The following is a 24428-nucleotide window of genomic DNA, read 5'->3' on the forward strand; positions in this document are numbered from 1 at the left end:
ACGATTTGATTCTGGGTCAGACTAAATGGTTTATTTGGATAACGGGTTAGTTAATCTAACAAGATCTCACACGATTACATTGAAAAACAAAAGTAGTGGTTTGCCAAAAATGGAAGTGAAATAATTAAACAAAACACGATTGCTTTATGAACTGTAATGCTTAAAACGGAGGGAATGTTATTTTAGGCAAGTGGTATAAGTGTGTGATTTATTTATTATGTACTTTCTCTATTTCAATAATATTGCAACAAGGATGAAATTACGCATCCCAAAACACATTTTATATGTTAAATATCTATAACTGTATAACAGTAAAAATTATAAAAAGTTGATATTGTAAAAATATTTTATGAGTCTCACATGACTATATTCGCTAAAAATCATGTTATATGGTCAAACAAATGTAATGAGTAATACAAAAGTCTAATTTTTGTAATATTATTTGAAAAGAGGAAGTACATAAAAAAGGAGACTATTAAAAAGTGAAATTTATTAAAAAAAAAAAGTTTATAATGAAAGTGAATTTCTTAATTTTTATAGTGAGGACCATATATATAGGAGAGAGAAATGAAAATTATTATGTATGAGAATTATGAAAGAATACGGTAGATAAATAATGAAGAGAAGCTATTGTGTGCGGTCTGCCGCACGTGCGGCAGGCTTCTAAACAAAAGCCCAGAATGAGCGCGGATTTAAAGCCTGATGTTAACGGGCTTCGCGGGCTTTTAAAAATTAAAAGACTCAGCAATTTATTAGGTTTTTACGCAAAATCGAAGAAGAAGAAGAAGAAGAAGAAGAAGAAGAAGAAGAAGAAGAAGAAGAAGAAGAAGAAGAAGAAGAAGAAGAAGATCGTGCAATTTTGAAATTTACAATGGAAGAAGAAAATTGAAGAGATAAATCAATTAATTATCAAAATGAAGAAATCGATCAGCAAAACGAGTCAAATTATCAACATTTTGATTCAAATCATCAAAAAAAGGATTCAAATTCACCTAATTCATCTACAATCACCTTAGAAAATCCAAGTAATTCTAATTTCATTAATCTATAACTTTTTCATTGATTTTTAAACAATTAAAACCGATTTGAAGAAAAAGAATCAGATGATGATAAAGAAGCTGATGTTGGTGAGTAAATTTATGCTTTATATCTTAAGTTATTGAAAATGTATGCAAAAAACAATATTCTATTAGTCATGATAACGTTAGTATAATCTAATCATGATTGATATCAGTCAACAAAAGGTATTATGTTAATATAAGATTAATATTCATGAACAATATCAGCCAAGAACTTGAATATATTAGCCAATAAAAAGTTAATATCATTTAATGCAAGAATGACATCAAGAAATACAGAGGTATTATGTTTGGATAAAATTAAATGTTTCTGACATCCTAATGATGGCTTATATGATATGTGTTGCCTGTTATCTCTTAGCTTATATCACTATTTTGTTAGCTTATAAGTATTTTGTTTTTTGAGATCATAATAGTGATGGCTTATATAATCATATTGATGGCTGATATAGAAACATAAAAAACAAATTATGTTTTTCTATTGTTCGCTTATATAATTATTCTGTTGTCTGATAAGATAAATTTGTTGGCTTATATCCGATTTTTTTGGCTTATATGTATTTTTTGTTTTCTGAGATCATCATAATGATGGCTTAAATGATATTTATTGCCTGATACCTCTTAACTTATATTAATAATTTGTTGGCTTATATGTACTTTTTAGCTTATATCACTATTTTGTTAGCTTATAAGTATTTTTTGTTTTTTGAGATAATAATAGTGATGGCTTATATAATCATATTGATGGCTGATATAGAAACATAAAAAGCAAATTATGTTTTTCTATTGTTGGCTTATATAATTATTCTGTTGTCTGATAAGATAAATTTGTTGGCTTATATCCGATTTTTTTGGCTTATCTGTATTTTTTGTTTTCTGAGATCATCATAATGATGGCTTAAATGATATTTATTGCTCGATACCTCTTAACTTATATTAATAATTTGTTGGCTTATATGTATTTTTTGTTTTCTGATATCATAATAATGATGGCTTGTATCAATAATTTGTGGCTTATAAGTTTTTTTTTTTGTTTTCTGAGATCATAATAATGATGGCTTATATAATCATATTGATGGCTAATATAGAAAACATAAAAAACAAATTATGTTTTTCTGTTGCTAGCTTATATAATTATTTTGTTGTCTGATGAGATAAATTTGTTGGCTTATATCAGTATTTTTTTTGGCTTATATGTATTTTTTTTTCTTCTGAGATCATCATAGTGATGGCTTAAATGATCTGTATTGCCTGATATCTCTTAACTTATATTAATAATTTGTTGGCTTATATGTATTTTTTGTTTGCTTATATGACCATATTGATGATTGAAAACATATAATGTAATACGTATTATAAGTTACATATCTTCTATTATATTATACATATCATCTAATACATGTATTATATTCTTTATTATATATTACACATCATGCATTATAGGTTACATATACTGTATTGCAGATTTGTATTATTTTAAGTATGATGGTGATAAAGATATAAATTTATCTTTGATGGGAAGAATTGTTGAAGATTATCAAGATGCATTGCGTTTGTACAAAGCTCATTCTAGAGCAGTTGGATTTATTGTTAGAAAAAGTACACTAAGAAGAAATATTGGTATAGCATATGACTTTTACTTTTGCTGCTCAAAGGAGGGATATATAGATGAAAAAAGACAGAAAAAGGACAAAGAAGTTACATTTGGTGAAATGCCTAAAAAAATAGAAGGACAATAAAAAAAGAGGAAAAAGAGATATGTCAATGAAACTAGAACTGGTTGTAAAGTTAATATCAGATTCAAGCAAATAAAAATTGGAGTGTATTGTGTTAATCAACATAAGAAAGAACACAATCATGATTTAGTTGATATAACAGAAAGGCATCATCTGAAATTTGAAAGAAATATAAAGGAAGAAATAAAAAAAGTAATTGAAAAAATGATTGAAAGTGGTATAAAGTTGTTGGATGTCTTTGAATTTTTATCAAATGAGGCTGGATCAGAAGAGGCTTTAGGAAACACAAAGAGAGATCTATTAAATTATGTGACTAGATATAGAGAAGAAAGGATTGAAGGTGGAGATATGTAAAGTGTTTTCGATACACTACAAGAGAGAGCAGAAGCAGATTGATAGATAATAATATGAGCAATGAGCAATGCAATTGAACAGGTAACTTTATTCATTTCAGCCAGCTTTTAAATCATTTCATCCATATGACACATTATATCATCTGAATGATAGATAATAAAATGTAACAGATACATGATATCATTTAAGAAATAGATGATATAATCTCAATGATAGATGATATGATCTACCATCTAAATGATAAATGATATCATTAAATACATAAATGATTATACCATATGTTTCGGGGTTTTTTCTGTGTCCTACGGGAGAGTTACAATTCTGAGACTGAGCTTGCTGACCGGCTGTACCTGCAAAACAACAAAACTCCGGTTGGGTGGAGTTCCGCCTCCGACAATCTAGTTAGAACACGTACGAAGTGAATAGTGCGGAAAGTAAAAGTTCTCTCTCTGATTCAGAGAGAATAAATGTTGTTTTGGTTTTGTGCTTTGTGTTTGGGAATTTGTGTATGTATCATAAATGAGTTATTTTCCTCTATTTATAGGGCAGAGGGAACAGTGTCCCAGCCAAATGAAGACCTGCCACGTGTCAGCCTGGGATTGGTTCCCATTAGCCCTTTTTGGGACACGTGGAAGCCTCGGATTGGGCCACGTGGCTAGGGTATTTTTACCCTAATCATTTGTCCCTCACAGATGACACGTGGCTTGCCACGTGGCATCTGTGATATGGGATGCCATGTAACCCTAGGTGACGGTTGTCACAATTTGGGAAGGGGACGGTTGGTCTCCTTCCCTCCTCCTTTTTTTTTTTTTTTTTTTTTTTTTGAACAGAGGGAGGCGACGGTTCGTCTCTCCTTACTCCTATAAAAGAAGTCCCCCCCTAATCATTTGCAACATTTGCAAACTTCCAAAACTTGAAAAAAGAGCTCTGACCCCGGCTGCTTCTAAACACAACCATCATCCTTCTTTCTTCACATCCGGCTTCCTTACTTTCTCTTGAGCGCCTTAGGCAACCGGCTTGACTTCGAAGACGACTGCTTATCACCGGCTGAGGTAACTTTGAAACCTTTCTTTGATTTCTTTGCCTGCCCATCCGGTTTTTAGCTAGCTTTACTTGGAACACCCCATCCGGTATCATACCGTGTGGGGTGACAAGCCGAATGAATGCTTTAGTATCCGGAACCTTAGGAAATTTCTTCAAAGCTCTCAAGGGACCCCCATCCGGTGCAAACCGCCTGGGGTGTTGAGCAATTTTTTCTTTTTGATTCCAAAGCTCTCAAGGGGCCCCCATCCGGTGAAGACCGCCTGGGGGATCTTTGAGTGATTTTTCTGATTTTTCCAAGGTTCTTCAATATAACCCCAACCGGTCTTAACCGTCTGGGGGGCCTTTGGATAAATTTAAGATTTTTCCCAAAAGCTTTCAATAAACCCCCATCCGGTCTTAACCGTCTGGGGTGCTTTTGGGTAAATTTATGATTTTGTCCCAAAAGCTTTCAATAAACCCCCAACCGGTCTTAACCGTCTGGGGTGCTTTTGGGTAAATTTATGATTTTTCCCAAAAGCTTTCAATAAACCCCCAACCGGTCTTAACCGTCTGGGGTGCTTTTGGGTAAATTTATGATTTTTCCAAAAAGCTTTCAATAAACCCCCATCCGGTCTTAACCGTCTGGGGTGCTTTTGGGTAAATTTATGATTTTTCCCAAAAGCTTTCAATAAACCCCCATCCGGTCTTAACCGTCTGGGGTGCTTTTGGGTAAATTTATGATTTTACCCAAAAGCTTTCAATAAACCCCCATCCGATCTTAACCGTCTGGGGTGCTTTTGGGTAACTTTGACAAAAAACTGACCAATGTCAATACCGGATGGGGTGTTTTTGGGTAAATTTGACCAAAAACTTTGACCAATGTCAATACCGGATGGGGTGTTTTTGGGTGAATTTGACCAAAAACTTTGACCAATGTCAATACCGGATGGGGTGTTTTTGGGTAAATTTGACCAAAAACTTTGACCAATGTCAATACCGGATAGGGTATTTTTGGGTGAATTTCTAATTTTCCGGGTGTTTATTTTTGCAGAGATTTGTGGTGACCGTCTGTACTTGTTTCAAGCAACTTCCAGGAATTTCCAACTTCTTTCAATACAAAGGTACCGCCTCTGCCCCTTTCAACCCTTTATCAATTTTTCTGGTTGCATAGGTAGTTAGAAATGGATTCACCCAACACACACATGGCACAACCTAGGACTGATGTCAAACGGTCACCAAGTACGACTGAGTCAAGGACTGGGGATACCGCCTGGGAGTGTTTGGTCCACTCTTATGCTAAAAATCCGACCGTCTCTGCTCATGTGCAGGACAGAATGACCCGTACTAGGTGGACGACTGTTGATCCTGACTACCAGTCCGAGGGCTCAGCCGGACCTCCGGTTGAGGATGCCCCATATGACCAACCGGGTGTCCCCAGTACACCCAGCGATAGAATACTCGAAGGGTCTGACTCAGGCGGAGAAGAGACCGTCTAAAGATCTGACTCCTCTTCTTCTGCTACAACGTCCGGGGAGCCGGTTGCCCCTGAGGCAGACCAGACCTACAACTGGCCGGCAGTAAACAATCCTACCGAGGCGTCAATGAGCACCCGGGACATTGTGACCCTTAACGCCACGCTGCCAGCATTTTTGGCGCAGAAGCTGGTAGGGACCGGCTGGGAGATAGTGGTGCCGCCTGCAGACGCAACCGTCGTTTGGGATGACGACCGGGACCATGCAGAAATTATTTCAGCTGCTACGAGGCGGCCTTCAAAGAAGGTCTCCGGTTCCCTCTGCACCGGGCTATCAGGGCCATACTAAGGGGGTATGACCTTGGCATCTGGCAGCTCACACCTTACTCTTGGGTGAACATTCTGGGTTATATCGCCGCCTGCGAGATGCAGGACGTGACGCCTAGCTGGGAGGCGTTCGCGCATATGCATTACTTAAGCCGTGCCCTAGGCGGCTGGAATGCGTGGTACACCCTAACCACGCACCCAGAATATATGATGACCCTGGACAAGCCGTCCAAGTGGTCAAGTTGGAAGAGTAAGTTCTACATGGTATCATCTCCATCTCTCCAACTCAACCGGAGGCTGCGTCTCTACAACAAGAAGCCGGCTCTTCTGGGCAAGAAGTGTGCTCTTCCCAAGATACCAGGGGAGGCTTGGGATCAAATAATGGAGCCGGGGCTGTTCAAGAAGACGACCATGCCCCTTAATGACTGGACACAAATCATTGTCCCCAAATTCTGGGTCCCTCATCCGGAATGGTTGAAAGACGAGGCATTCCTTTCCGCCTGCGGTCTGAGCAGAATGTTCTCAAAACGTACGTTTAAGTCAACCAGTCTTTTTAGCCGCCTGTGTAATGTTTGAACAACATCTTATATTTTTTTCTTTTGTTTTGAAGAGAAAGGAAAAGAAATGGTTTCTCTGGACATGACACCGGCTAAGTCTGCAGCTGAAATCCGCAAGGAACAGCTGGAGAAGAAACGGGCCCAAGTAGAGGCCAGAAATGAAGGGGTAAGTGCCGGATGCTTTCTTCTTTAAATTTTATCGGATGTGTGAGTTGCAACTCATACTCTAGAAACTGGATGTATGAGTTGTAACTCATACTATTGAAACCGGATGTATGAGTTATAGCTCATACTTTTGAAGCCGGATGTATGAGTTGTAGCTCATACTCTTGAAACCGAAAGTATGAGTTGTAACTCATACTCTTGACACCGGATGTATGAGTTTTAGCTCATACTCTTGAAACCGGATGTCTTTAAGCCTGTATTGACTTTCAACTCTTGTTTTGCAGTCGGGGAGCAGGAATGTTCCTCGCTCCCTTCGCTAGATGACGAAGAGGCCCGGCGAGGAACTCTCTCATCCGGCCTCCTCCAGGCAAAGAACAACACCTCTCCCCCCTCCCGCCTCAGGGGCCAGGCCACCGGCTCCACAAGAGCGATCAACCTCAGGCGGCAAAAGCCTTTGAGGCTTGATCCCAGACTCTCAGCCGGGGGAGGCTGAAACTGAGGAGCAGGTTGCTCCTACTGGCCGGGTGCTTGCTGTGGCATCCAGATCAGGTGCGGCTAGGGGTGGCTCAACCCCTCGGCCACAAACTCAAGGTATGGCTCTTGCCTTTGAACACCCCTGGCCGCTTGGTCCTGCAAGAGTCAAGTCCCAGGCTTCACAGTCGGGAGATTCTTCAGCCAGCCGGCGGAACATAGGCGGTGCTTATGCAAATTACCTAACCGGTCAATCTGTTAATGCAGAGACTTCTCGTTGGCCAGACTTGCAAAATTATGCCAAGAGAATGGTCAGGACCCTTACCCGGTCCGAGAGGGAGGCGGTGCCGGGTGTGGGGGCAGGTCAATATTGACCAGATTAACTCACTTCTTGCTGAGGTATGTACCATTTGGGGTACCTTCATGCAAGATTACATTACTCCGGATGCTTACTAACCGTTTACTTATTCCGGCTGCATTGCAGGTGATGTTGCGGGTTGATGGACTTAGGACCCCTCTCCGCAAAAAGCAGGAGGAGGTAAGGGATGCCCAAAGAAGGGCATCCGACTTAGTTGATGTTCATCAATATAATTCCCTCATGTATGAAATACATACTAAAGCCCGGGAGATGAAACAGGAGGAACTTCTTCGTAAGGCTACGGCTGCTGCTGATGCTGCTAATAAGAAAGCAGCCGAATTTGAGCAAAAAATGAAGTCCCTTCAAGAAGACGTCGAGAAATTGACGGGTGTTGAGAAGGAGAATGCTGAGCTCAAAGAGGAGGTTACCCGGATAAAGAATGAGCTTGCTCAAGCTCATACAGACTTCAAGGGGAAGATGGAGGCTGAGCAGAACCGCCTGATCGCTGAGAACGAGAGGGACTGCGAGGCTCGAATGAAGATGGCCTGGGCTCTTGTCCACCCGGAAACGGAGTAAGCCTTCTTTGACCTGCGCTATAGGTACGCTTCTGAAGTGTACGACGCTTAGGTTCTTGGGTTGGACAAGCCGGCTCCTTTTCACGAGTGGGTGCAGGCGGAGCTCGAGCAGATGGAAGAAGAAGAGCCGGCTGAGGGTGCTGAAACCCAAGGTCAGGCAGATCAAGCTCCCCCCGCCACCGAAAGCCAGCCACCTCCTGAGAACCCGGAACAGCAACCACAACAGCAGTAGCTTTATCTGTTTGTTTTTTATATTCTCCATCCGGCCTGCGTGCCGTGAAATTTTGTATCCATTTCCCGGACGGGGGTCCGGTTAACAATTTCAACAGTCAACTTGTTAATATATTTACCGGTTCTGCCGGTTTTCACTTTACATCTTTTGTCTTTGCAATGTTTTCCTTGCCATTGCTTTTGCTTTCAATTCCAAGTGTTGGGTACGTCTGCCCCTGGACGGGTGCTTGCTTCAAGTTAATCCAACTTGAAGTAGGCAGCCGTCCATACTGCTATCCGGCTATCACATAGTTTGAGCCGGGTGCAATACCATTTGAATAGAGCAAAAGACCGTCTGTAGGGTCTTTTGATAAAGACCAGCTACATAGGCTTAAAGTAAAACACCGTCTGTAGGGTCTTTAGATAAAGACCGGCTACATGGGTTTAAAATAAAACACCGTCTGTAGGGTCTTCAGATAAAGACCGGCTACATGGGTTTAAAATAAAACACTGTCTGTAGGGTTTTTAGATAAAGACCGGCTACATGGGTTTAAAATAAAACACCGTCTGTAGGGTCTTTAGATAAAGACTGGCTAAATGGGTTTAAAATAAAACATCATCTGTAGGTTCTTTAGATAAATACCGGCTACATGGGTTTAAAATAAAACACCGTCCGTAGGGTCTTTAGATAAAGACCGGCTACATGGGTTTAAAATAAAACACCGTCTGTAGGGTCTTTAGATAAAGACCGGCTACATGGGCTTAAAATAAAACACCGTCTGTAGGGTCTTTAGAGAAAGACCGGCTACACGGATTTAAAATAAAACACCGTCTGTAGGGTGTTTAGATAAAGACCGGCTACATGGGTTTAAAATAAAACATCGTCTGTGGTGCTTTTGGGAACCAATTGGTGCATAAATTCAGGGCTTCTTTGGAAGCCGGATGTCTATCATTTTAGACAAGTTAAATATTTGGGCATATTATGCGCTTGCCCCTGTAGGGCTTCAAAATTTTAGACGCCGCCTGTATTACCTTTGGGTAATAGGTGCCTGTATCTTGAATTCAAAGGATCATTCAACTAGCGTTGAGTTATGATCGCTAGAACAAAGTGCCACCCGGATGGGAGATGTTCTTCGACGACTGAAGCTAAATTCAAATCGCCGGTTGACTTTCTTTTTGGACAGACGGTTTAAAAAGTTGGGCATACTATGCGCTTGCCCCTGTAGGGCTTCAAGATTTTAGACACCGCCTGTATTACCTTTGGGTAATAGGCGCCTGTATGTTGAATTCGAAGGATCATTCAACTGGCGTTGAGTTATGATCGCTAGAACAATGTGCCACCCGGATGGGAGATGTTCTCTTCGACGACTGAAGCTAAAGTCAAATTGCCGGATGAAGGCGTATATGGTCCTAGTATGTCCATGCCCCATTTTGCGAATGGGAACGGGCTGTAGATAGCCGTCAGGTCTGTTGCCGGACGGTGTATGAGCCGGCCAAATTTCTGGCACTTGTCACACCTCTTCACCAAATCCATAGCATCTGATTCAAGAGTTGGCCAAAAATATCCCTGCCGCCTGGATTTCTTGGCTAGGGATCTGCCGCCTATGTGCGATGCACAAAAGCCTGAGTGCAGATCTTCCAAGACCTCTTTCCCCTTTTCAGGAGTGACACATTTAAAGAGCGGCTGGAGGTAACCCTTCCGGAAGAGTTCCTTTTGGAAAATTTCAAAACTGGCGACCCGTTTTTTCAATAAAGTCGCCTCAGCAAGAGCATCTGGCAGAGTGCCGTGTGCTAAAAATTCCCGAATGGCATCCATCTAGGTAGAGCTTCGGTTAAGAACTCCAATGGGATCATGCTCAATACTTCTCTTTTCCATGACTTCCCATAAGACTGACCTAGGCGCATCACATGTGGCGGATGATGCCAGTTTGGACAACGCATCCGCCTGATTGGTTTCAGACCGGGGCACTTGACTTAACTTGAATTCGTCAAGCGTCCCGACCTCCTCTTTGACCGCCTACAAGTATTTGATCATTGCCGGATGGGTGGCTTCATAGTCACCATTGTATTGGCTTACAATCAACTAAGAGTCTGAGCAAGCGTCAACCTTTCTTGCCCCTGCCGCCTTACACACGCGTATACCGGCTAGCAGGTCCTCATACTCTGCCTCATTATTCGAGGCTGAAACTTGAACTGTAGGGCATATTCATAAGTATCCTCTTCCGGGGATTTGAGAATTACGCCTGCACCACAGCCGTTCATTGTAGAGCTCCCGTCTACATGCACCTTCCAAACCTGATCTATATTATCCGGTTGGGGTGGCCTTATCGTTTCGACGATGAAGTTGGCGAACGCCTAACCCTTCACTGCCTTTCTAGGATCAAAGGTGATTTCTAAGCTTTGAAGGGCAATAGCCCATTTCAGAAGCCGCCGGTTGAGTCCAAGGTTGTCATTGGCCGCTTGAGGGGTTGGTCGGTATAAACCACCACCGGATGCGCCAAGAAGTATGGTTTTAGCTTCTTGACGGTCATGAATAGAGCAAGGCCAAATTTCTCAACCATGGGGTACCGGAGCTCTGCATTCCGGAGAACATAACTTATGAAGTAGACCGGGAGCTGCGTGCCGTCTCGTTCAGCAAGGAGAACGGCACTGAGGGCATGATCCGAGGCGGCTAAGTACATATACAACACTTCACCAGTTAAGGGGCTAACCAGCCGCGGTAACGAGTGAAGGTGCTCTTTCAACTTCTGAAATGCGCCTCAGCGTTTTCCCCCCATTCAAAGCTGGTCCTCTTCTTGATTGCTTGGAAGAAGTATAGGCACTTGTCACCTGACCGGCTGAGGAATCTACCCAAGGCGGCCAGGCAACCGGTAAGCTTTTGGACCTCTTTGAAAGTACGGGGTGACTTCATGTCTATTCCCCTTTGATCAATCAAGAAAACGAGAAACTTTCCGGAAATCAACACCAAAGACGCATTTTTTGGGATTTAACATTACTTTATGCCGCCTGAGTGTTGAGAAAGTCTCCCGGAGGTCAGCAAGGTGATCCGCCTACTGCTTGGATTTGACTATCATGTCATCAATGTACGCCTCTACGTTCCTTCCAATCTGATTAACGAAGACCGTATTAATCATCCGTTGGAAGGTAGCATGCACATTCTTCAACCCAAACGGCATCACCGTATAACAGAACAACCCTTGATCAGTGACGAAAGCCGTCTTTTCTTGATCTTTTTTCCTCAAGGGTATCTAATGGAAGCCGGAGTAGGCATCCATGAAGCTCATCAAGGCATGGCCGGCTGTAGAGTCAACCAGACTGTCGATCTTAGGAAGCGGATAGCTATCCTTCGGACATGCCTTGTTCAGATCTGTGTAATCTACACACATCCGCCAGGTACCATTCGGCTTCTTGACAAGGACAACGTTTTCTACCCAATCCGGGTAGTAGCATTGCCGAATGAACCGGGCATCAAGGAGCTTCTTGACCTTGGCGGCTGCCGCCTGAGATCTTTCCTCACCGTGGTTCCTCTTCTTTTGCCTAACCGACTTTTTCTTAGGATCCACGACGAGCTTGTGAACAACAAGATCCGGATTTATACCCGGCATCTCGTCCACTTCAAAGGCAAAGATGTCTTTGAACTCTTTCAGAAGTTGGTGCAGTTCCACACCCAACTCTTCGAAGGCAACCGTCCCCACTTTGACGGTTCTCTCTGGACGACTGTAATCCAGGACGAGATCAGTGTTTTCACCAGCCGGTTGGGGACGGAATTCATCTGATCATTCCTCAATCAGTGATTGCTATTTTTTGCCCTTTTTGGCGGCCAAAGGGAGGTCCGCCTTTCTTTTCTGGCCGGCTGCTAAAGGAGCAGGCCCGGCTTCCATTTTGTCACCAACGGGGGTGGGTTCCTCATTGATGTCGACTGAGTGTACAGTCGGCTTGACGGCTGTGAGGTAGCACTCCCTCGCCGTCTTTTGATCCCTACTGAGGGAACTCATCGTCCCATCATCCCTCTCAAATTTGATCAGCATAAGGGAGGGGATGATGACTACCTTGGACTCGTTGAGGGTTGGACGACCCAAGATTATGTTGTAGGCGGTCAGCTCCTCCACAACCTGGAACTTAACTACCATATTTCTTCCTTCCCCCTTCTGGCCCATCCGGATGGGTAGGTCAATCCTCCCAACCGGATGCACAACTCCTCCCCTAAAGCCAACCAAAGGGTGAGGAGCCGGCTGCATGCTACCAGGCTTGTATTTTAGCTTTTCTAGGCACTGGTAGCTTATGAGATCAGACGAGCTCCCGGTATCGATAAGGATCCGACCCACTCGCTGATTGGAAACCTTGCACTCTACGACCAGGGGGTTGTCATGAGGCCACCTGACCTTGCCCCGGTCCTTCTTAGAAACGAGGACTTCGGGGAAGGTATCCCTCGACGCCTGGCTCTCATCCACTGAGTTGACCAGACGCCGGATGTTATCTTTCGCCCCCCGGATGGTTGGACCCCCTCTGGCAAAGTCGCCTGCTATGGTGAAGATGTGCTCTTCATCCGTATCAGAGCTGGCAGCTGGCTTCTTGGACGGATGCCCTTTGTTTTGCTTAGCACCGCCCTTGGGCTTCGCCAAATATGACCTCAGGGCCCCCTCGTCAGCCAGACGGTCCAGTTGCCGCCTGAGGGTATAGCAGTCACTAGTGTCATGGCCAATATCCTCGTGGAATTGGCAATACTTGCTCTTGTCCCGGCTGCTGACGGGACTTTTCATTGGAGCCGGCTTCTCAATGGTCATCCGGTTCCTAATCTCCATGAGGATGGAGGATGGGTCCTTGTTGAACTCATCCTTTGGGACGTACAGTTTCAACCCTCTTGCTTTCTTCTAGGACGGCTGCCCAGACTTCTTTTCTCTTGCCCTTTTCTTTTGCAGCCGGCTGGGCTGGCCGGCTGTCTCTTCTATCGGACTTTTTAAAGTACGACGGCTGCTTGATGGAGCACAACTCTGTCGCCTGTATATAGGCTTCAGCCTCCATCAGGGCTTCTTGAAGGGTAGCAACCCTCTTCCGGACGAGGTCGAATTTGAAAACCGACCCGTCTTTCAGACCCTTGAAGAAGTCTGTATAGGCAACCTCATCCGTCAGGCCGGCTATCTGAATTCTTGTCAGGTTGAACCGCCTGACATAGGACCGAAGTCCTTCCTTGTCTCCTTACTGTATTGCCCCTAGATCAAGTCTTGTCTTCTTGGTAGGGATGTTCATGGAGAAGTTGGACGTAAAGAGATACGCCAACATTCTGAAGTTGTTGGTGCACCCGGCTGGGAGGTTGCCAAACCACCTCTGGGCTATACCCTTGAGGGTAGCCGGGAAGCACTTACACCAGACGACATCGTCCAACCCCTGTAGGTACATGAGGTTGGTATATGCCATGAGGTGATCTTCTGGGTTGGTGGTACCGTCGAAGGTACCAACCCACACATTCTTAACCTTAGCCGGCTGGGCCACCTCGGCTATCTCTCTGGAGAAAGCTGACGGCTGCTCACCAAGGTTGAGCAGCCAGAGCTGCTAGTCGGCTGACTGGATGGGTACCGCCTGTCCTCCAAAGAGACCCGACTGCATGTATGGGGATCCATAGGGCATGTATGGCGGTTGAGGCGCATATGGTGCCGGCTGGATAATTTGAGGACCAGTACGCGCAGACACTTCGAGCGACTGACTTCCTCGATTTGTCTCCGAATGCTTCATTGAAGTATTACGGAAACTGTCTGGGAAGGTCGAAGTGGAAGCCGACTCAGACAGTTGCTGACTTCTCCTTTCCTGGATTAAAATCCGGGCGTCGGAGTATATCTTCTTGGACCCATCCGGCTGTACTTGCCAGATGACTTTTCGTTGCCCTGATTCAGGGAAACGGAGCCTTGAGAGGTCGATATGGGCCCATCCGCCCCCTTCGTCTTAGGGTGCGGAGAAGGCACCATGTCTTTTATTTGCTTCTTCTTAGGGTGCGGAGAAGACCGGGAGCTGCGTGCCGTCTCGTTCAGCAAGGAGAACGGCACTGAGGGCATGATCCGAGGCGGCTAAGTACATATACAACACTTCACCAGTTAAGGGGCTAACCAGCCGCGGTAACGAGTGAAGGTGCTCTTTCAACTTCTGAAATGCGCCTCAGCGTTTTCCCCCCATTCAAAGCTGGTCCTCTTCTTGATTGCTTGGAAGAAGTATAGGCACTTGTCACCTGACCGGCTGAGGAATCTACCCAAGGCGGCCAGGCAACCGGTAAGCTTTTGGACCTCTTTGAAAGTACGGGGTGACTTCATGTCTATTCCCCTTTGATCAATCAAGAAAACGAGAAACTTTCCGGAATCAACACCAAAGACGCATTTTTTGGGATTTAACATTACTTTATGCCGCCTGAGTGTTGAGAAAGTCTCCCGGAGGTCAGCAAGGTGATCCGCCTACTGCTTGGATTTGACTATCATGTCATCAATGTACGCCTCTACGTTCCTTCCAATCTGATTAACGAAGACCGTATTAATCATCCGTTGGAAGGTAGCATGCACATTCTTCAACCCAAACGGCATCACCGTATAACAGAACAACCCTTGATCAGTGACGAAAGCCGTCTTTTCTTGATCTTTTTTCCTCAAGGGTATCTAATGGAAGCCGGAGTAGGCATCCATGAAGCTCATCAAGGCATGGCCGGCTGTAGAGTCAACCAGACTGTCGATCTTAGGAAGCGGATAGCTATCCTTCGGACATGCCTTGTTCAGATCTGTGTAATCTACACACATCCGCCAGGTACCATTCGGCTTCTTGACAAGGACAACGTTTTCTACCCAATCCGGGTAGTAGCATTGCCGAATGAACCGGGCATCAAGGAGCTTCTTGACCTTGGCGGCTGCCGCCTGAGATCTTTCCTCACCGTGGTTCCTCTTCTTTTGCCTAACCGACTTTTTCTTAGGATCCACGGCGAGCTTGTGAACAACAAGATCCGGATTTATACCCGGCATCTCGTCCACTTCAAAGGCAAAGATGTCTTTGAACTCTTTCAGAAGTTGGTGCAGTTCCACACCCAACTCTTCGAAGGCAACCGTCCCCACTTTGACGGTTCTCTCTGGACGACTGTAATCCAGGACGAGATCAGTGTTTTCACCAGCCGGTTGGGGACGGAATTCATCTGATCGTTCCTCAATCAGTGATTGCTATTTTTTGCCCTTTTTGGCGGCCAAAGGGAGGTCCGCCTTTCTTTTCTGGCCGGCTGCTAAAGGAGCAGGCCCGGCTTCCATTTTGTCACCAACGGGGGTGGGTTCCTCATTGATGTCGACTGAGTGTACAGTCGGCTTGACGGCTGTGAGGTAGCACTCCCTCGCCGTCTTTTGATCCCTACTGAGGGAACTCATCGTCCCATCATCCCTCTCAAATTTGATCAGCATAAGGGAGGGGATGATGACTACCTTGGACTCGTTGAGGGTTGGACGACCCAAGATTATGTTGTAGGCGGTCAGCTCCTCCACAACCTGGAACTTAACTACCATATTTCTTCCTTCCCCCTTCTGGCCCATCCGGATGGGTAGGTCAATCCTCCCAACCGGATGCACAACTCCTCCCCTAAAGCCAACCAAAGGGTGAGGAGCCGGCTGCATGCTACCAGGCTTGTATTTTAGCTTTTCTAGGCACTGGTAGCTTATGAGATCAGACGAGCTCCCGGTATCGATAAGGATCCGACCCACTCGCTGATTGGAAACCTTGCACTCTACGACCAGGGGGTTGTCATGAGGCCACCTGACCTTGCCCCGGTCCTTCTTAGAAACGAGGACTTCGGGGAAGGTATCCCTCGACGCCTGGCTCTCATCCACTGAGTTGACCAGACGCCGGATGTTATCTTTCGCCCCCCGGATGGTTGGACCCCCTCTGGCAAAGTCGCCTGCTATGGTGAAGATGTGCTCTTCATCCGTATCAGAGCTGGCAGCTGGCTTCTTGGACGGATGCCCTTTGTTTTGCTTAGCACCGCCCTTGGGCTTCGCCAAATATGACCTCAGGGCCCCCTCGTCAGCCAGACGGTCCAGTTGCCGCCTGAGGGTATAGCAGTCACTAGTGTCATGGCCAATATCCTCGTGGAATTGGCAATACTTGCTCTTGTCCCGGCTGCTGACGGGACTTTTCATTGGAGCCGGCTTCTCAATGGTCATCCGGTTCCTAATCTCCATGAGGATGGAGGATGGGTCCTTGTTGAACTCATCCTTTGGGACGTACAGTTTCAACCCTCTTGCTTTCTTCTAGGACGGCTGCCCAGACTTCTTTTCTCTTGCCCTTTTCTTTTGCAGCCGGCTGGGCTGGCCGGCTGTCTCTTCTATCGGACTTTTTAAAGTACGACGGCTGCTTGATGGAGCACAACTCTGTCGCCTGTATATAGGCTTCAGCCTCCATCAGGGCTTCTTGAAGGGTAGCAACCCTCTTCCGGACGAGGTCGAATTTGAAAACCGACCCGTCTTTCAGACCCTTGAAGAAGTCTGTATAGGCAACCTCATCCGTCAGGCCGGCTATCTGAATTCTTGTCAGGTTGAACCGCCTGACATAGGACCGAAGTCCTTCCTTGTCTCCTTACTGTATTGCCCCTAGATCAAGTCTTGTCTTCTTGGCAGGGATGTTCATGGAGAAGTTGGACGTAAAGAGATACGCCAACATTCTGAAGTTGTTGGTGCACCCGGCTGGGAGGTTGCCAAACCACCTCTGGGCTATACCCTTGAGGGTAGCCGGGAAGCACTTACACCAGACGACATCGTCCAACCCCTGTAGGTACATGAGGTTGGTATATGCCATGAGGTGATCTTCTGGGTTGGTGGTACCGTCGAAGGTACCAACCCACACATTCTTAACCTTAGCCGGCTGGGCCACCTCGGCTATCTCTCTGGAGAAAGCTGACGGCTGCTCACCAAGGTTGAGCAGCCAGAGCTGCTAGTCGGCTGACTGGATGGGTACCGCCTGTCCTCCAAAGAGACCCGACTGCATGTATGGGGATCCATAGGGCATGTATGGCGGTTGAGGCGCATATGGTGCCGGCTGGATAATTTGAGGACCAGTACGCGCAGACACTTCGAGCGACTGACTTCCTCGATTTGTCTCCGAATGCTTCATTGAAGTATTACGGAAACTGTCTGGGAAGGTCGAAGTGGAAGCCGACTCAGACAGTTGCTGACTTCTCCTTTCCTGGATTAAAATCCGGGCGTCGGAGTATATCTTCTTGGACCCATCCGGCTGTACTTGCCAGATGACTTTTCGTTGCCCTGATTCAGGGAAACGGAGCCTTGAGAGGTCGATCTAGGGCCCATCCGCCCCCTTCGTCTTAGGGTGCGGAGAAGGCACCATGTCTTTTATTTGCTTCTTCCCGGAGGGAGAAGCTTTCTTTGCCGCCTGCCCCCTCTTTGAGGGAGAAGGCTTCTTAGTCGGTTGACCCATGTTGGAGCCAGTAGACTTTTTGATGATGTCCGTGATTTCCCCCTTGAAACTTGTCATGAATTTCATGAGTTCATCTCAGGTGACGGGGGCTGAGCCCTCCGCCGCCTGCGGTACCCCAGCAAGCTGGCCGGCTAGGGGGTCATGGACTGCATCTCCCCCCCCCCCCCGTTCCCTTATTTCTCTGGAACGGGTGCGATGCGACCTGAATGACCCGTCTGGGGCCATATAGATGTTGATCTCGTTATCATCACCACTGCCAGGGTCCGTGTGGATCTCGGCTTTGACCATAGGCCGTTTGCCATCAGCAGGCGGCACGTAGTCAGAAGTCATCTTGGAAGTACTCTCCCCACAGACGGCGCCAAATGTTTCGAGGTTTTTTCTGTGTCCTACGGGAGAGTTACAATTCCGAGACTGAGCTTGCTGACCGGATGTACTTGGTAAAACAACAAAACTCCGATTGGGTGGAGTTCCGCCTCCGACGATCTAGTTAGAACACGTACGAAGTGAATAGTGCGGAAAGTAAAAGTTCTCTCTCTGATTCAGAGAGAATAAATGTTGTTTTGGTTTTGTGTTTTGTGTTTGGGAATTTGTGTATGTATCATAAATGAGGTATTTTCCTCTATTTATAGGGAAGAGGGAACAATGTCCCAGCCAAATGAAGACCTGCCATGTGTCAGGGATCGGTTCCCATTAGCCCTTTTTGGGACACGTGGCAGCCTCGGATTGGGCCACGTGGCTAGGGTATTTTTACCCTAATCACCATATTTTATTTAATAATTATTAACATATGATATATAAAATGCAGGTTCTACCAAATTCAAGACACATATTATGTTTATGGCACCTTCAAAAAAACTATGTTTCAAGATTTGGTGAATTGAAAACTAACGAAGATTTGAAAGATATGTTTGACAAATGTTTATATGGCTGTGATGATGATAAAGAATTTGAAGCTTGTTGGACTAAAATGATTCAGAAGTATGGGTTGGAAGAAAAATCTTGGTTTGAAAGATTATATGATCTTAGGATGAAATGGTGTCCTATGTTTAGCAAGGACATATTTTCTGCTGGAATTTTATCATCACAAATATCAAAGGTGACAAACAGAGCTATATATTTCAAGGCAAACAAGAAGACTTCATTGTTTGAATTCTTCCATATCATTGAAGCAACAGTGAAAAGATGGAGAAGCAATGGAAAAAGAAGATAATTACAGAAACAAAGTAGAGAAGCCAAAAACAAAATGCAAATTTTGAAACAAGCGGCTAAAGTTACACTTTGAATCTTTACAAAGACATTGTAGAAGAATATGACACGAGTATGAGATCTTATATTCAAGATGTATCTCATTAAATAATAACTGCTGGTCTGAAGATGTTTGAAGTTTCATTAAATGAAGATTTCAAGGGCAGGCATCAAGTTATTTACTATGAGAATTTGAAGGGATTTGCTTACACTTGTTTATATTTTAATGAAATAGGAATGATATGCTACCATTTATTAAGAGTAATTCATATACATAATGTATTTACTATTCCATTAGTGTACATCAGGAAGAGATGGACAAAATCAGCAAAATCTTCAATTTGGGAAGACAGACAAGGTACCAACTTTGAATTATTAAATATTAAAGTTGCTATTAATTCAGTTTTAATGTATATTTTTTTAATTTATTTAGGAAATTTTTAAGAAGTGTTGGATCAAAATTCAACGCTTGACACACCATTGAGACATACAATAGCAAGAAATTTCTACAATTTGGTATCCATTTGTCAATCAAATGATGAAGCTAAAAAAGTAAGTGATGATTCACTTGACAAGATGTATCAATTAGTGAGGATGGTGTTTCAAACAGTAAGGAAAAGATCAAAGAAATAAATGAAAACGAAGAGAGAAGAAAAACAGTTGCTGATCCTTTGAGATCAAAAATAAAAGGAAGGCCACCTGGAAGAAACAAAAGGATTAGAGGGTATTTTGAAATAAGAAAGGCTTCTACAAGACATCCAAATGAATTTGGGACAAAAACTCCAAATCCACAACTTATTTAAAACTTATTTTGTAATAAAATTATAGAAATGTACTGTTTTATTAATTTTTGGTGAGAAAAATAATATACAATTAAGACAGTTTGTTGGCTTATAAGTATTGTTTGTTGTCTAATATCATCATAATGATGCCTTATATAATCATATTGATGGTTGATATAGAAAACATAAAAAACAAATTATATGTTTTTGTTTTTGGCTTACATATTTATTTTATTATCTGATAAGATAATTTCGTTGGCTTATATCAATTTTTTGTTGGCTTATATGTATTTTTTTTTAATTTCCGAGACCTTCATAATAATGACTTATATTATCATTCAGACAGTTTTTTGATTCATATCATTTAAGACAATGTAATTATCATATAAAACAATAATAATTGAATCATTTTATCAAACATAAATAACATATCATCCTTTAGAAGAATGAAATTAGCCAACATAATTATTATATAAGCTAAAGAATTGATGATAGCAAACAGAATGATTTCAGCCATTTAAAAAAATATTTAAGCTAAAAAATCATTTCACTTTTAAGGACCTAACATATAGTTTCAGCCAATAATTAATTAAATTTAACCCAAGTAGAGTTAAAGTATGGTTAAACAGAGAAGAAAAATAATTTCCTTTGCTGACCTGTCTTGGGGAAGCACGCCCAATGACTGATGGAAGTTGAATCCCAATATAATATTCATCTCCCCTAAAAAATCTTGGCGCCCTTTCATTTCTCCTCCTCTGTTCAAGAACGAAACTCACCCCTTTTTAGAGCTCAAAAGAAAGCGATTAGTGGTTTGTTGTTGCAATTTCAACCTAAGTTTTAGAATTTAGCAAGGTACATTCGTTATTCTCTTATTGTATGTTTAACTAAGTATAAACTATCATTTATGCCAGCATAAGAATCATATAAGCCAACAATAAAATTATTTAAGATAACATAAAAGATGTTAGGTGTTTCTTAAATGGTTTTTAAATGTTTTATTAGCCAACAATAGAATTATAATAGCTAACAAAGTTAACACATCAACCAACTAAAAAAAAAAAAAACAAATCAGCTCATAAATGAATGATATTAGCCAACAAGATAAATGTTTTTTTTTTTTGGAATTTTGTTAAAAGTTTTTTAGGTAAACTTAGGGTTTAGGGTTTTGTGATGATCAGATGAATTTTTTTATGAAATTGGTTGGTTGTTGTTTGTAAACAGGTTGTTAATTGGTTTAATTTAGAAGGATAAACGATGGCTAATCTTAATGAACTTCACCCAGCCCTCTCCATGCCTGATATATTGCAATTTCACGATTTCCCTCGGCTTAGAGACCTAAGGGACAATGAGTGTGTGACAAGTGTATGCAAGGGTTGGAGAAGGATAGCCCAATACGGTCTAGAATAAGCCCATCCAGTTCTAGGAATGGAGGACATTATGTGCAGGAACGTTTTTTCTAGACTCGAGTCATGGGATTCAAAAGGTGAAATTGGTGTGCAAAGAATGGAGTAGGATGTGGAGGAAGAGGAGTTGGGTTCCTGAAACACAAGACCTTGACAAATTCCACCAAGAAGTTGGCTCTGGATTCTGTGTTTGGGGGTGATGGGTTCCTATTGTTGTTGGTTGATGAAGACAGTGTTGTTGAAAAGTAGGATAACTTAAGGGTAGGTTAATTGTAGTTTCTTTGGAGATACTTGTAGGAGAAAGGCCATATTGTTTTTTGCTTGCTGGCCTATGGATGAATTATATATGCTATTTTTTGTGGTAGTTTTTGTTTAGGATGATGATGATTATGTTATGTTAAGGATGATGAATATGCTGATTTTGAATGACTATGTAATTGTCATTGCAAATGACATTGTGAATGGAAGTGACAAAGCTTTTGTAAATAACTTGTGATTATTATATATATCAATGCCAAACAATTGATGATGGCAAACAAAATGATTTAAGCCATTTAAAAAATCATTTAAGCTAAAAAATCATTTCAACCAACCTGCAATTATTAGTTTTTCAATGTTATTCTTTTTATATAGTTTTGTGATGAATGTTATATAAGCCAACAATAGAATCATAACAGCCAACACAGATAACACAACAACCAACAATAGATTCATATAAGCCAATAAAAGAATGGTATTAGCCAACTTAAGTATCATATAAGTCAAAGAATTGATGATAAACCATGTCATTAAACCAGCAAGCACAATAATTTATAAGCAATCCAATAAAACAAATCATCCATCAATATGATTATATAAGCAAACAAAATAATCATATAAGAACCAATATAAACCAATAATAGAATATTTATCATATAAGCCAAAAATTAAATCATATAAGCCAACATAGATAACATATCATCCTTTGAAAGAATAAAATTAGCCAACATAAGTATCATATAAGCTAAAGAATTGATTACAACAAATGAATGATTAATGATTTCGACCATTTAAAAAATCATTTAAGGTAAAAAATCATTTCAGCCAACTTTCAATCATATATCAACTAAAATTTATATCATTTAAGCCGACATAAGAATCATATAAGCCAACAATAGAATCATTTAAGCCTACATTAAATAATATTAGCCAACATAAGTATCATATAAGCCAAAGGAATAATATTGTCAATTTAAAATTCCAAATACACCAAAAAAATCTTATAAGCCATCAAGCAAAACAAATAAGCCAACATAATACACAAAACAAAATCAAATTATATAAAATATACTATTTTTTAATTGATCACATGTACATGTTCAAATATACTATTTTCTAAAAGTCAAATATATTATTTTTTAAAAGTCAAATAAACTATTTATCTTCTATTTATTAGATGCATGTACTATAATCAAATAGAACATACTACATACTATTTGTAAAGGGAATTTTTAAAGGTGTTTCTTGGAAGTTGTATTATTAATGTATATGTTTTTATTTTTACTTTTATTTTTAAACGTTCTACGGTCATATAAAATCCCAGATTTTGTTCAAATTTCTCATTTACCCTGTATTCTACTCCTCTTAAAATTTGAAAAAAATTTCAAATTGTTTAAGACGAAGAAAAATTATGGAAAATCATCGCTCTTGCAACAAAAATACAATTATTCCACGAAAAAGGTATGTTTCGCATCTTAATTTTAAGGCTTTCAATTAGTTTTAGGCTTTAAGGTTTTCAATTTGGGGATTGATTTAATATTGTAACTAATCAAATAAAAGTTGGCTTATATGTTTCTAATATTGTTGATTGATTTAATAGTTGGTTTCATTTAGTAGTTTTGTTTATAACTATATTGTTTTTGGCTTATATAATTATACTTTAACATTATATATGTTGTTCAATGAATTAAACTTTTATTCTGTTGTCTAATGTAAACAATTTGTAAGCTTATTTGATACTTATTTAGCTTATATTATTCCTTCTTTGTTGGCTTATTTATTTATTTTGTTGGCTTAAATGTTTATTCTTTTGGATTTTAAAATCATTTTCTGGCTGAAATATTTATCTTGTTAGCTTAAATGGTTTTTTAAATGGCTAATTTGGTGGCTTACAATTTGGGTTTAGGGTTTTCAATTTGAGGATTTAATAAATGTATTGAAGTTAGGAGTTAGGGTATTCAATTCATGAAATAGTTAATAGAAATATGTAAATTCACTACACGAATAGAGCAAATTGGCAACGGTTCAAACCCCCCAAAGGCAACGGTTTTGAACCGTTGCGTATTAGAGGGTTGCCAAATCCTAAAATAATTGACTATGGTTCAAAATCGTTGCCAACTCAAGCAATTGGCAACGGTTAACCGTTGCCAACTCAACAAATTGGCAACGGTTAACCGTTGCCAATTGCTATGGCGCCTTTTTTTTTAATTAAATTTAATGCAGTTGGCACCGGTTAACCGGTGCCATTGACTTGTTTTTTTTTTTTAACACTTCAAAATCAGCATAAACATACACCATAATCGTTATTCTCAAAAAAAAAAAAAAACACCAGAATCGTATCAGCAGTAATCACTAATGAACAACAATGAGCACCATTATATACATGAATATATTATATTAAATAAATTGTTATTTTACAATTTATAAAAAAAATTATATAAATAAAAACGTAACAATGAACAAAAAAACACCAAATCCTTGAATCTTGAATCCTTCGTCTATGAGCAATTGATGTAGTTGTAATACTACCTGCATCAATTAAATTAAAACCCCAAAAATCAGAAAAATTTTCGAACCAATAACCTGGAAACTAATAAACCCAAAACTTTAAACAAAGAAAAAACCATTGTTACGTTTTAATCTAGAACCTAATAAACCCAAAAAAAACCAATAATCTAGAACCTAATAAACCCAGAAAAAACTAGAAACAAAAAACCCAGAAAAAACCAAAGGAATTCGAACCTAGCAAATTCGAAAAAAATCCGAACCCAGAAACCTAGAAATTTAAACAGAAAAAACCAAAAAAATTCGAACCAATCAAATTCGAAACCCAGAAACAATCCGAACCCAAAAACCGAGAAAAAACCAAAGGAATTCGAACCAAAAATTCGAAAAAAAAATCCGATCCCAGAAATTTAAACCCAAAAAAACCCAAAAAATTCAAGAAACTAAGAAACCGAGAAAAAATCGAGAAAA

Source organism: Chenopodium quinoa, unplaced genomic scaffold (genome assembly GCF_001683475.1).
Source record: "Chenopodium quinoa cultivar QQ74 unplaced genomic scaffold, ASM168347v1, whole genome shotgun sequence".
In the NCBI taxonomy this organism is placed as follows: domain Eukaryota; kingdom Viridiplantae; phylum Streptophyta; class Magnoliopsida; order Caryophyllales; family Amaranthaceae; genus Chenopodium; species Chenopodium quinoa.